General features: G+C 37.9%; 1 long non-coding RNA gene across 1 annotated transcript in view; it reads right to left on the bottom strand.

Moving 5' to 3' along the window:
- Positions 1-11,645, bottom strand: part of LOC106727135 — a 22,331-nt gene that overhangs the window by 9,661 nt on the left and 1,025 nt on the right. The window contains exon 2 of the long non-coding RNA XR_001363292.1: positions 3,555-3,557. This is a non-coding gene — a long non-coding RNA (uncharacterized LOC106727135). The remainder of the gene's footprint in view (positions 1-3,554; positions 3,558-11,645) is intronic.

Genomic DNA, 11,645 nt, shown 5'->3' with positions numbered 1-11,645 from the left:
CCTGATTAGCCAATGGGAAGCATAGCAGAGGTACGGTTAATTACCCTTTTTGTCTTTTATTAGATAGGATAATGAACAACATAAATTGATGAATAAAAACAGATCCAGAGACAGAGAAGCATCGATCAGACAGTCAAACCTCAGAGGGAACATAGGGGAGGGTGGGGGTAAGGAGGAGAGATCAACCAAAGGACTTGTATGCATGCATATAAGCCTAACCAATGGACACAGACACCAGGGGGGAGAGGGCAGGAGTGGGGGGATAGGGGAGCATTGGGGGGATAAGGACACATATGCAATATCTTAATCAATAAAGAAAAAAATTTTTTTTAAAAAAACCTATGTTTCTTTAGCATAATAGATAAAACATGAAGTGCATGAAGTGTGTTTTCAAGGAAAAAACTCAAGTCACACTGGAAATGCCTTAAATGTCTACATATGTAATGATTCAGCAAAGCCCAACGCACTAATGACGGCCCAATGCCGCCTGCCACAATGCTGCAAAGCAAAGCCATTCCTTTACGTTCCCCTATCCAAGTCCATTAAGAAATAATGGTTCTAAGATGAAAGTCTTGTTAGGGTTTCAATGAAAATGTTTGGCACACCATGATGAAAAGTCAACAATCTGCTTTTTAACGAGAGACACTGGAAAAACGTTGGTTAACATACCACTGAAAATATTAATTCTCCTTAATGGCAGGATGCAACATAGCTTTTTATAGTTTTTGATCCATGTCATAAATTTGGCTATGACAAGGGGATACCCCGGCTTTAACTCACTGGCAAGAGTATTAGCTATTTTCCAGGCCTAAAAGGTTTGGCCCTTAGTATTTTTTGTAATGGGCACCAAAAGACCAGATTTCTATTCTCACAGGGATAGGCTGTCTGTGTGCACATGTGTGCAGGCAAGCACAGGCAAGCACATGCATGTGTGAGTGTGTACTCAATGTATATCTGTTGGCAGTATGAATAGTTTTTTTGAGCTTTTGGAGAGAGAAAAAAAAATGTTACAAGTCCCAGTTCCTGGTTTCATTGCCAGAATTCCAGAATGCGCAGTTAAATCAATGAGAAAGATAACAGCCTTACAAACCACATTAACTTGATCATTATATGCCAGATAACATGCTGCCCATTTCAATTGAATGTGTTAGAGAAAGTACATTTTTCTTATGTTTTTTCTTCAGCATCAAAATAAATTCTCAGATTTTAAAGATGATAGGACAACAAGGTGAGAGCAATGAATTTTGGCTGCACAACTTACATTTCAAAACAGTGTTATTCTTGTTCAAAATACTCAAATAGTATCTTCTCTTCCTAAAATAGAAATACATATGTGATAAATATAACTCCAGTGCCAGACCATAACATTTTATACTGAACGACTTCTTTCAACTCTGCCAATGACTATTTGTTTTTCTTCAACACTATTGAAAGGCAAAGGACTTTTTAAAATAGGATAACTACAGTGATATTTACTAGAGGAATAATTCTTTGTTGCTATGTGTTAGAAGGACACACAGCAGGTACTGGAATAACATCATTTAGTTCAATGTTGTTTTGTTATAATGATGAGGGGGGGAAATTGACCCCCAGCCAGGGCCACTGTATTTGTGGAGTGCACATGTTCTCCCCATGTCTGCATGGGTTTTCTCTGGGGACTGTGGTTTCCTCCCACGTCCCAAAGATGAGAATGTGAGGTACACTGGCTGATCCACATTGTCTGAGTGAGTGTGGGTGTATGTGATGCGTCTTACACCCTCGGCTGCCAGGATAGGCTCCAGGAAAAGGAAGGGGTTGGAATAAAGGAATCTTACTTGTTTATATTCATCTTTCTTAAATGTATGTATAACTCACCTTTATTTCAATGTAAGATGAGATGTGTTTTGTCTTTACTTAGAAGGGTGGTGATGTTTTGTGACCAGAAATATGCAGTAAAAGCTTAACTCTTACTAATATCCATTAGCCTATGGTAAAATCAGGTTCATTACGCGCCATTCTGCTTAAAGTCACAGTTTCCAAGAACCTACTGACAACATTAAGTGAGGATTTGCTGTAATTGTAGTCATGTTTAAGTTTATTCCAAATTATTTGTATGTATTCTTCTTAAACAACAGCAACAAAACCTCATAACTTTAAAATATGCTAATGTCCCTAGTCAGTTTGGCTTGGTGGATAGAGCCTCAGCCCAAGTACTGAAGGGTCCAAGGTTCGATTCCAGTCAAGGGCATGTACCTCGGTTGCAGGCTCATCCTTGGCCTGGGCCCTGGTCAGGGCTCACGTAAGAGGCAACCAATTGATGTGCTTCTCTCACATCGAAATTTTTCTCTGTCTTTCCTTCTCTCTTCCACTCTCTCTAAAAATCAATGGAAAATATCCTCAGGTGAGGATTTAAAAAATAAAATATAATAGATCTGTTTCCTCTATTTTAAATTTCAATGTGGATTCAATGTCTTAGAGCAATAAATGAGAATAAAAAGATTAAAAGTGAACATTTATAGGAAAAATATATAATAGCTTCCCACAATGACATCTTAATTTTTTTTTATGAATAGGAACAAGAACAGAGTTAATTATACTGTAATGTTGCTTCTTTATACAAGTAGTTCTTAAACTATCATAAATGTAAGAACACTTAGTGGATGTGGGGCTGGGGGACTTGTTAAAAATCAAGTTTTAGACTCAGATTCTTTTTTTTTTAATCCTTACCCAAGGATATTTTCCCACTGATTTTTAGGGAGAGTGAAAGAGAGAGGGAAAGACAGAGAGAAACACATCATCAGTTGGCACACACCCCGGGTCCAGGCCTGAAAAGAGCCTGCAACTGAGGTACATGCCCTTGACCAGAATTGAACCTGGGACCCTTTGGTCCACAGTCTGACGCTCTATCCACTGATCCAAACCAGCTAGGGCTAGACTCAGATTCCAATTCAGCAGATCTGGGGTAGAGTCCAGGAACCGGCATGTTAAACAACTTTCTCCCTACCCTTTAATACTAATGTCAGTGGTCAAATCCTCAACTTTGAGAAAACAGTGTTTTATAACCTATGAAGAATTAAATTTTGCACAAAGAGTGTTATTCTTATTTATGCCCCTATTGGTTTTGCTGTTAAAAGAATAAACTTCATACTTACACTCCAAAAAAGTGTGCTCCTTCGAAAGAAGAGCCGCTGTCAATGCAAGTACAACCATGTTGGCTTAGCAAACACCTGGAAGGAATGTTAAAAGACAATATTAATATCTGAGCAATGATTAAATCAAATTAACTTCAAGTTTGCAGCCAATCCTGACCTTTTTATCGTAAGTCCTATCAATGGTTAGTGTATTTTTTTAAAAAATCATCAGATAGAAAAGGGATAATAAAACATTAGTTATCTGTTTCTTTTCTTTGTATTTCATATATATACATGTGTGTGTGTGTGTGTGTGTGTGTGTGTGTGTGTGTGTATATATATATTAGAGGCCCAGTGCACGAAACTCGTGCAAGGGGGCGGGGGGGGGGCCCTCAGCCAGTCCTGCACCCTCTCCAATCCGGGACCCCTAGGAGGATGTCTGACTGCCTCTCGCAATCCAGGACCGCTGGCTCCTAACCGCTCGCCTACCTGCCTGCCTTGATCTTCCCTAACCCTTCTGCCTGCCTGCCTGATCGACCCTAACTGCTCCCCTGCTGGCCTGATCGCCCCTAACCGCCTTTGCCTAGCCCCACACCTGGCACCCAGGATTCCCTCCTCCGGCTAGTCACAGGCACCCTGGACTCGGGCTTCCCTCCCTCTGGCCAGCTGCAGGCACCCAGGACCCGGGCCGGCTTCACCTAGGCCGGCCGCAGCCGCAGGGGACAATGGGCAGGCGGCTTCGCCCAGGCTGCAGCCACTGGCACCCAGGACCATGGGGCGGGAGGCTTGTCCCTCTCCCGGGCCGCAGCCTGGCTGGTCCCCGTTCCTCTCTCGAGAGCTCATTTGTGCCTGGCTGGTCCCCATTCCTCTCATGGAAGCTCATTTGTGCCTGGCTAGTCCCCATTCCTCTCTCCCCAGTGTTGAGTGTCTGAGCAGTTATAGCGTGATGGTGTGAGGGCCTGATGATGTGAGGGCATGATAACTATTTGCATATTAGCTCTTTATTATATAGGATTTTTATTGACTTCAGAGAGGAAGGGAGAGGTAGATAGAGATAGAAATGTTAATGATGAGAGAGAATCAATCAGCTGCCTCCTGCACGCCCCCTTACTGGGGATCAATCCGGCAACCCAGGCATATGCCCTTTATTGGATTCGAACTCAGGACCCTTCAGTCCACAGGCCAACTCTATCCACTGAGCCAAACCAGCTAGGGCTTCTTTGTATTTCTTAAACAAAATGTGATGGAGATCTAAAATCATATACCTTTTTTTAATGGCCTGAAATAATCTCACTGATGGACTTTTTTGTTGTTGTTTACATGTACTCTTACAAAATATGTAGTTTTTCGGAGTGAACATGTTTAGCTTACATCCATAGTACTATGTGATATATCACATTCTCTTCAGTACTTTTTATTGACATTATATATTTAAGGTCAATTTACATTGCAATGAGTAATCTAATCCACAGACTCTGACAGCTATCCATATCCCAGCTTGCCTCCAAATCCCCACCACTACAAAGATGCTACAATAGATATCCCTTTCATATCCTGTGATGGATTTGCATACATTTCAAGGCAGATACTACCAATGTATATTTTAAAACAAACTTTAGCAAAGAAGAATCAATTGGAATTTCAAAATTCATTTGGTAACCTTAGGACACTGGAAAAAACATATTTATAATAACCTCATGACATGTGTAGCTTACTCCATGAAATAATTGTTATAATTCACCCATTCTGCCCTGTAATTCTCTCTAGAGTAATGAATTGATTTAAACAAAAAGGAAGGAAAAAAAAGAGAAAAAATATTCTCTCGGGGTGGGAACTGGGAGGAGGGGAGTTATGGGGGGGAAAAAAAGAGGAACAAATGTAACCTGAACAATAAAGATTTAATTAAAAAAAAAAAATAAAATCATATACCTTTTTTTAATGGCCTGAAATAATCTCACTGATGGACTTTTTTGTTGTTGTTTACATGTACTCTTACAAAATATGTAGTTTTTCGGAGTGAACATGTTTAGCTTACATCCATAGTACTATGTGATATATCACATTCTCTTCAGTACTTTTTATTGACATTATATATTTAAGGTCAATTTACATTGCAATGAGTAATCTAATCCACAGACTCTGACAGCTATCCATATCCCAGCTTGCCTCCAAATCCCCACCACTACAAAGATGCTACAATAGATATCCCTTTCATATCCTGTGATGGATTTGCATACATTTCAAGGCAGATACTACCAATGTATATTTTAAAACAAACTTTAGCAAAGAAGAATCAATTGGAATTTCAAAATTCATTTGGTAACCTTAGGACACTGGAAAAAACATATTTATAATAACCTCATGACATGTGTAGCTTACTCCATGAAATAATTGTTATAATTCACCCATTCTGCCCTGTAATTCTCTCTAGAGTAATGAATTGATTTAAACAAAAAGGAAGGAAAAAAAAGAGAAAAAATATTCTCTCTTTATCTCTTTCAAGGAAAGAGAAATAAACCCTACCTCCCCTAAAACCCACTTACAGTAATGTGACTAAAAACAGTCTTTTTCACCTGTGATTATCAATCCAGCTATAAAATTGGTCCAGATATATACAATGGTCTCAATCAAATTTAGTGAATAATTGAATACTTTTGGAAAAAAAATGTAGCTTTAGCAATTTTTGAATTTTATGTATAAGTACAAGTATTTGAGATTCATATATCTTTTAATAAGACATATGTTTAATAGATCAGTCTGTTGTGTTCATATTTACTGAATAAACTTTCACATCCTAGCATTTAATGAAGTGTTACTGTAATTTTATTTGTTTATCAGGCCTTCTCTCTTTATGTTTGGAATTATCCTGGCAGTAAATACACAAAAGCTGCTATGCAGAGATCAGCAAATATCTTTAAAAACTTAACAGCAATTTAAAGTAACCTTCACAGTACATATTAGAAATCCTTGCAGAGCCTCCTGAAAACATAATCCATGTGGCCATTTCTGTTCTTGATTTGATTTCTACACACTTTTAACTATTGACTGTCCAGAGTAATGGCTTGAGTAGCATGTGCAAACAAAATGAGATTTCACATAATATATTTTAAACAATTGGAAAGAACATTTTTATTGATTAATCATTTCAATGAGAGAGGAGGGGGAACACTTTTTTAGTGGAAGCAAAGATCTGAAAAAGCACATAGGAAGTCAATGTGGAAATGAAATTTGAGAGCAGACGAAGCTGAATGGTATCTCTGCCTTTGAGTTTGATGTACACTTAAGAAATTCCCTGGCTTAACCCTAAGTGCATGGCATTTCTTTTTCACTGGACTACATTCCCAGTCACTGGGTCATGTACAAACTGACTGTAGGACAGGACAGACCTAATTCAAAGTGTTGTCCACCATGTAGCTAATCACTGACAGAAGACTTTACAAGTTATTAAATAACACTGAATATTTTTTCACTTAATCCTCATTATCCTCTAAGGTAGCTGTAATTCATTACATTTTACTAGTAAGGGAAATAAAGTTGAAAAAGAAGAAAATGCTTTATGGTTCTATTTAATATCACAATGCTCTTGAATATTCAACAGTACAGATGATCCCTGTTTGTTTGTGCACTCTTATTCATGGGCAAAACCCTAAGTGTTCTTTGAATCTTGGGAACCTCAAAAGCAAGTTTCACTTGAGGAATTCTTATTTTTAAAAAATCAGGAATCACAAAGACAAACAATATTTTATTGGCTTATTCAAAAAACACAATAGTTATTTTCAAAAGGAAATAACAGATAAACATTGTTTATATAAGGGTAATTCAGAATTACTTGGCTGCACTCATGTTTGTTGATAAAGCTGAAATGAACTTTCACTTAGATATACTTTGAAGCCCAGTTTCTGGCCTGGTTCCAAGGGTGGAGTGAAGGAGAAATCTGTCAGCAGTCAGTCCTGATTGTATTCAGAGTCCTATGCCGAGTACAGAAGACATATTTCCTTCCTTGCACAGATCCAAAGAAAGGCAAGGTCTGTCCCTGCTGTTTGTAACACCTTTTGCATTTTCTTTTCCTTTCTGATAGCCAGACAGGAGGAATGAGAGCTGTGATAGTGCTATTTAAAGACCTTTTCAATTATTACGTTATTCACATTGATACTAATGTGATACCCATGTCCCTAGTTAGGCCAGGGTGTCTCTGTCACCCTCATCATTCTCAGTGTCATTTAGAGACTCATTAGTTTTTTGTTTGTTTGTTTTTTCCTTTTCTTTTCTTTTTATTTATTTTATAATTTTTATTTCTTAAAGTGTTAAAAAGAGTATTACATATGTCTCCTTTTTTCCCCTCCTTGACATTCCCCCGGCCCCTTCCCCCCCCCCCAGGTGTCTTGTGTCCATTGGTTAATCTTATATGCATGCATATAAGTCTATCGGTTGACCTCTTAATTCCCCCCCCCAAACCCTCCCCAGGCTTCCCACTGTAGTTTGACAGTCTGTTCAATGGCCCCGGTCAGGTTGAGACTCATTAGTTTTTGACAAGTCTTAAATAAACCATGTAGATGTGTAAAGCCTACACAGACGTCTGCCCAAAGTCCATTTTCCCCTAGTTTGTTGACATAGTCCCATAGTTCTAGCATTTCATGCATATTCAACAGAAATTCGGATATCCATATACCTTTAATATATGCCAAATGAATCTCTAAGAAAAGGAGAGGAAATATATAGTATTTCTCAAACATATTTGATTTCTGAATCATCGGAGGCTAGTGCCCACTTACTTTGTTTTGCCTCAGAAATTAGCACCATTTGGGTGACATGAGGAGGCTAACCAATGAATTAGCTAACATGAAATATCAGTAATCTGATTTAAGCTCTGCAGTGGTTCTCAATCTTGGTTTCATGATAGAATCATCTGGCAAGCTTTTAAAAATACTAATTACCATGCCCTGGTACTGTCAGAGTTGAGAATTACTGAGCTAAGCAATCATTTTTATTAAAATGAAGGCATATGTCTCTTGAAAGTTTCAAAACATGGGAGTTTATTTACCTATTGATAGATAGGACTATTGGACCTTCTTGAATTCAAACTTCATGTGTGGGCATAGTGTAGTATATCTTAGGTTAAACCTTCATAATCTTACTCAACAAAGTGTGGTTCAAAGGTATAGGAACTTGCTAGACTCCATCTGAGCATCACTGGATTGTAATGTGTCTTTTTATAAGACTTCCTTGGGAGGTTGGCATGCACATTTAAGATTGGAAAAAACTGATATGTAATTTCAGCCATGGGGAAATATTTTGAAGTTAGGAATTCATTATTTTTGTGATCCAATTTTACACTAGAAAATAAAATGAGCACTATATTGAGGAAGGGACAGGGGACTATTGCCCCACAAATTTATAATGTGCAGGAAGACAACCAAGTGATGATTCACAGATATTCATTTTAGTCCTTAATTCTTTTCATCTAACACCTAGTTTCATTTTGTAATAAACATGCTATCTTTTTACATGTGCTTTCTTTCTGTGGCTCTACACAGAATTTTTCATTCTATGTAAGAAAACTGCAACAGAGGCAGTCCAGCCAAATATCAAGGAATCAGGGCATTTGGTGATTGGCAACTGGTGACTGAAAAATTTTGCTAAGCAGAATATTGAGTTTCCAACATTGAGTTTCATAATTCTTACAATCAGAGTCACATTGAATCTTTAGCAAAATACCCTTAACTTCTATGTGGGATTAATCTGCTTCTCTTCAGTGCTTATTTTAATTTCTTATGTTCCTTTTCAATCTCACCTGACCCTTCTTTGTAACTGGAGACAAACTGAAGAGAATCAGGCAAATAAACTCTTTTTAGAGGTGCTAGGGATACTTGCTGATCTTAAAAAGCACATCCTTGAGAAGACCTTTGCCATACAAACTTTTTGGTGCATAAGAAGGTGGAAACTCTTTAATCTGACTACTGGTTCATTGGACATTTTGAATAGACTCGCAATAAAAAAGAGTTAGTTTCCTTCTCTGTCAAAACCTCTTCCTTTCCTAAACACTGCACAAAAGAGCTAATAGCTAAAACTTATTTGCATATTCATATTTATCAGGAACTAAGTACTCTATAGTGCTAATTCATCAAATTTTCATAAGAAAACAATTGAGGGCACTGAAGCACAGTTTTAAAAAAAATAAACTTTATTTTTAGACCAATTTTAAATTTACACAAAAATTGCAAAGATAGTACAGAGTTCTCATATACCCCATATCCAGAGGCACTATTAACATTATAATTAACATCTTACATTAGTATGGCTATAATTAAGGAACCAACATCAATAAATGATCCTTGACTTAAGTTCAAACTTTATTCCTTAGTTCTTACTTAGTTCTGTGCAAGAGATTGTTAAAGTAACCTCCAGATTACACTATAGTAGTAGACAGAGCTTATCTTTAAATCTAAACGAACTCCAGAGGACCAAATTTAAGTACTACTTTATAATGCCTTATGAGAAAAAGGTATGCCCATTAAATCAGACATCTTGAGAAGAAGCTACACCAAATAAAAAGGGAAAAAAGTCTTTGCTCTAATTCTGGGAAAGCCATTACACTCTGAGGAAGATCCTGATGTTGTGGAAAACTTACATTTGTGATTAAACAGACCAAGTCCATCTCCATCATTTATAAGTAGGCTTCAGTTTCCTTTCTGGAAAATGGGAATAATTCAAGGTCTATTGAGAGGATTTTTGTTAAAGGGGAAGGGAGTATTATTCATCGAACATCTCCTATATGCCTAATACAAAACTATTTAATTTTTTTTCACTTCCTTTCTCTCTTTCATATCCCAAACCATATGTGTCTATGTTTACTATTTGTAAAGAGAAATTTCTTTACTGGAAAGTAATAAAATGTAGGAATGGCCACACAAGTGAAAACTGTGTGATACTTCTCTTGCCCTGAGGAAGTTGATTGGCCACCATCCTGCATGATTTTCTTATCTTTGGCTTTATGACAGTATCATAAGACTTGATTCAAATGAGCATTTAAGACCACTCTGGTTCTAATTTTATATTGTGCTGTCTCCCTATCATCAGTTTCAGGATATTTAAATAACTGATATTCAAACCTCAGAAGGATGGTTCTCTACACAAGGATTAACTCAATATTGTAAGGCTTCTTTCCAAGAGTTAGTCTGGTTTTCCAAAAGAGAGTTGGCTTCCTATGTTCCTACTGCTTCCTAGTGCTTGTAACAGCATTGGGAAAAGAGAGTTCATTTTGCATACACACAACATGTATTTAACAAAAGAGGAAAAATGTCTGTCCAGCCAGGAAAACACATTCACACACCCCGACATGGTCATGCCACCCACATGCAAAAGTCTGATCCTGGGAGCTGCCTTTAGAATTGTCATCCTGTTCTGCTATGGATACTGGGGCTAAGTTTATACATATTCAGTAGTGTCTCAAGCCCAGGGAACTCCTCTTCCATTGTTATTCTGTCAGTCCCCTTTTCTTTCTTCCCTGTTACTGCTCCTATCTCTCTCAATATGTCCATGCTATGAATGTTCTAAGATGGTCATTTAATTGCTTAAATTAAAATGTGTTAAAGCCACAAAATGAGCTTTAAACATTAGATATTTTAAACTTTGTTAGATTTCCCTCATTAATTATAAACAGGTATATTCCATTTGTATTCATATGTAATAAAATTTCTTAAACTTTTTTCTACAAATATATAAATAGAAGCTTAATTTATAAATACAAATTATTTCCCACTTAAGATACTAGCTATTTCATTTCCACATGAAGGAAAATTTATCTGTATCATATATCAATGGATTTAGAAAATCAAATTATACAAACATAGGACTCAAAGGGACCCTGAAATGTTGTAAAATTCATTTCAAAATACTTTACCATTCCAAATAATATTGTTGAAAATTTCCAGAAGAGATTTTATGACTTTCTATAGTGATGTTTTATATTTTTTAAATTCCTCCTGTCTCATGTCCATATATCAAGGGCAATAGAGGATTATCATTTCCCATTAATATCCCAACAAGCTAACACTAACTCTGCAACAGTGGGTAAGTAACCTACATGAGACCTGACTGCCAGTATGTGTCAAAATCTATCTACACTAATAAAAGAGAAACATGGTAATTAGCGTACAACCGCTACCCTTTTCATTGGCTAATCAGTGAGTATATGCAAATTAACTGACAACCAAGATGGCGACTAATTTGCATATGTCGGCTCCAAGCCACAGACTGAGGCTTTAGGCCTGGGTAAGGGAGGAGCCAGCCAGCAATCATTGAGCCAGCGATGGTTGATGGCGGTGATGGCAGGGGGAACCGGGGTGGAGCCAGCCAGCGATCATAGATGGCGGCAGGGGAGGGGAGCTAGGGGTGCCCCGGCCAGGCCAAAAGCCTAGGCCAGAGGCTTTAGGACTGGGCCGGGGAGGAGCCAGCCAGCGATCAGCTGTGGCGGGAGCTGGGGGTGCCCTGGCCCAGGCCTAAAGCCTCGGGCAGAGGCTTTAGGCTAGGGCCAGG

This window comes from Myotis brandtii, unplaced genomic scaffold (genome assembly GCF_000412655.1).
Source record: "Myotis brandtii unplaced genomic scaffold, ASM41265v1 scaffold374, whole genome shotgun sequence".
In the NCBI taxonomy this organism is placed as follows: domain Eukaryota; kingdom Metazoa; phylum Chordata; class Mammalia; order Chiroptera; family Vespertilionidae; genus Myotis; species Myotis brandtii.
The sequence above is the reverse complement of the archived record's forward strand: the minus strand, read 5'-3'. Positions and strand labels throughout refer to the sequence as shown.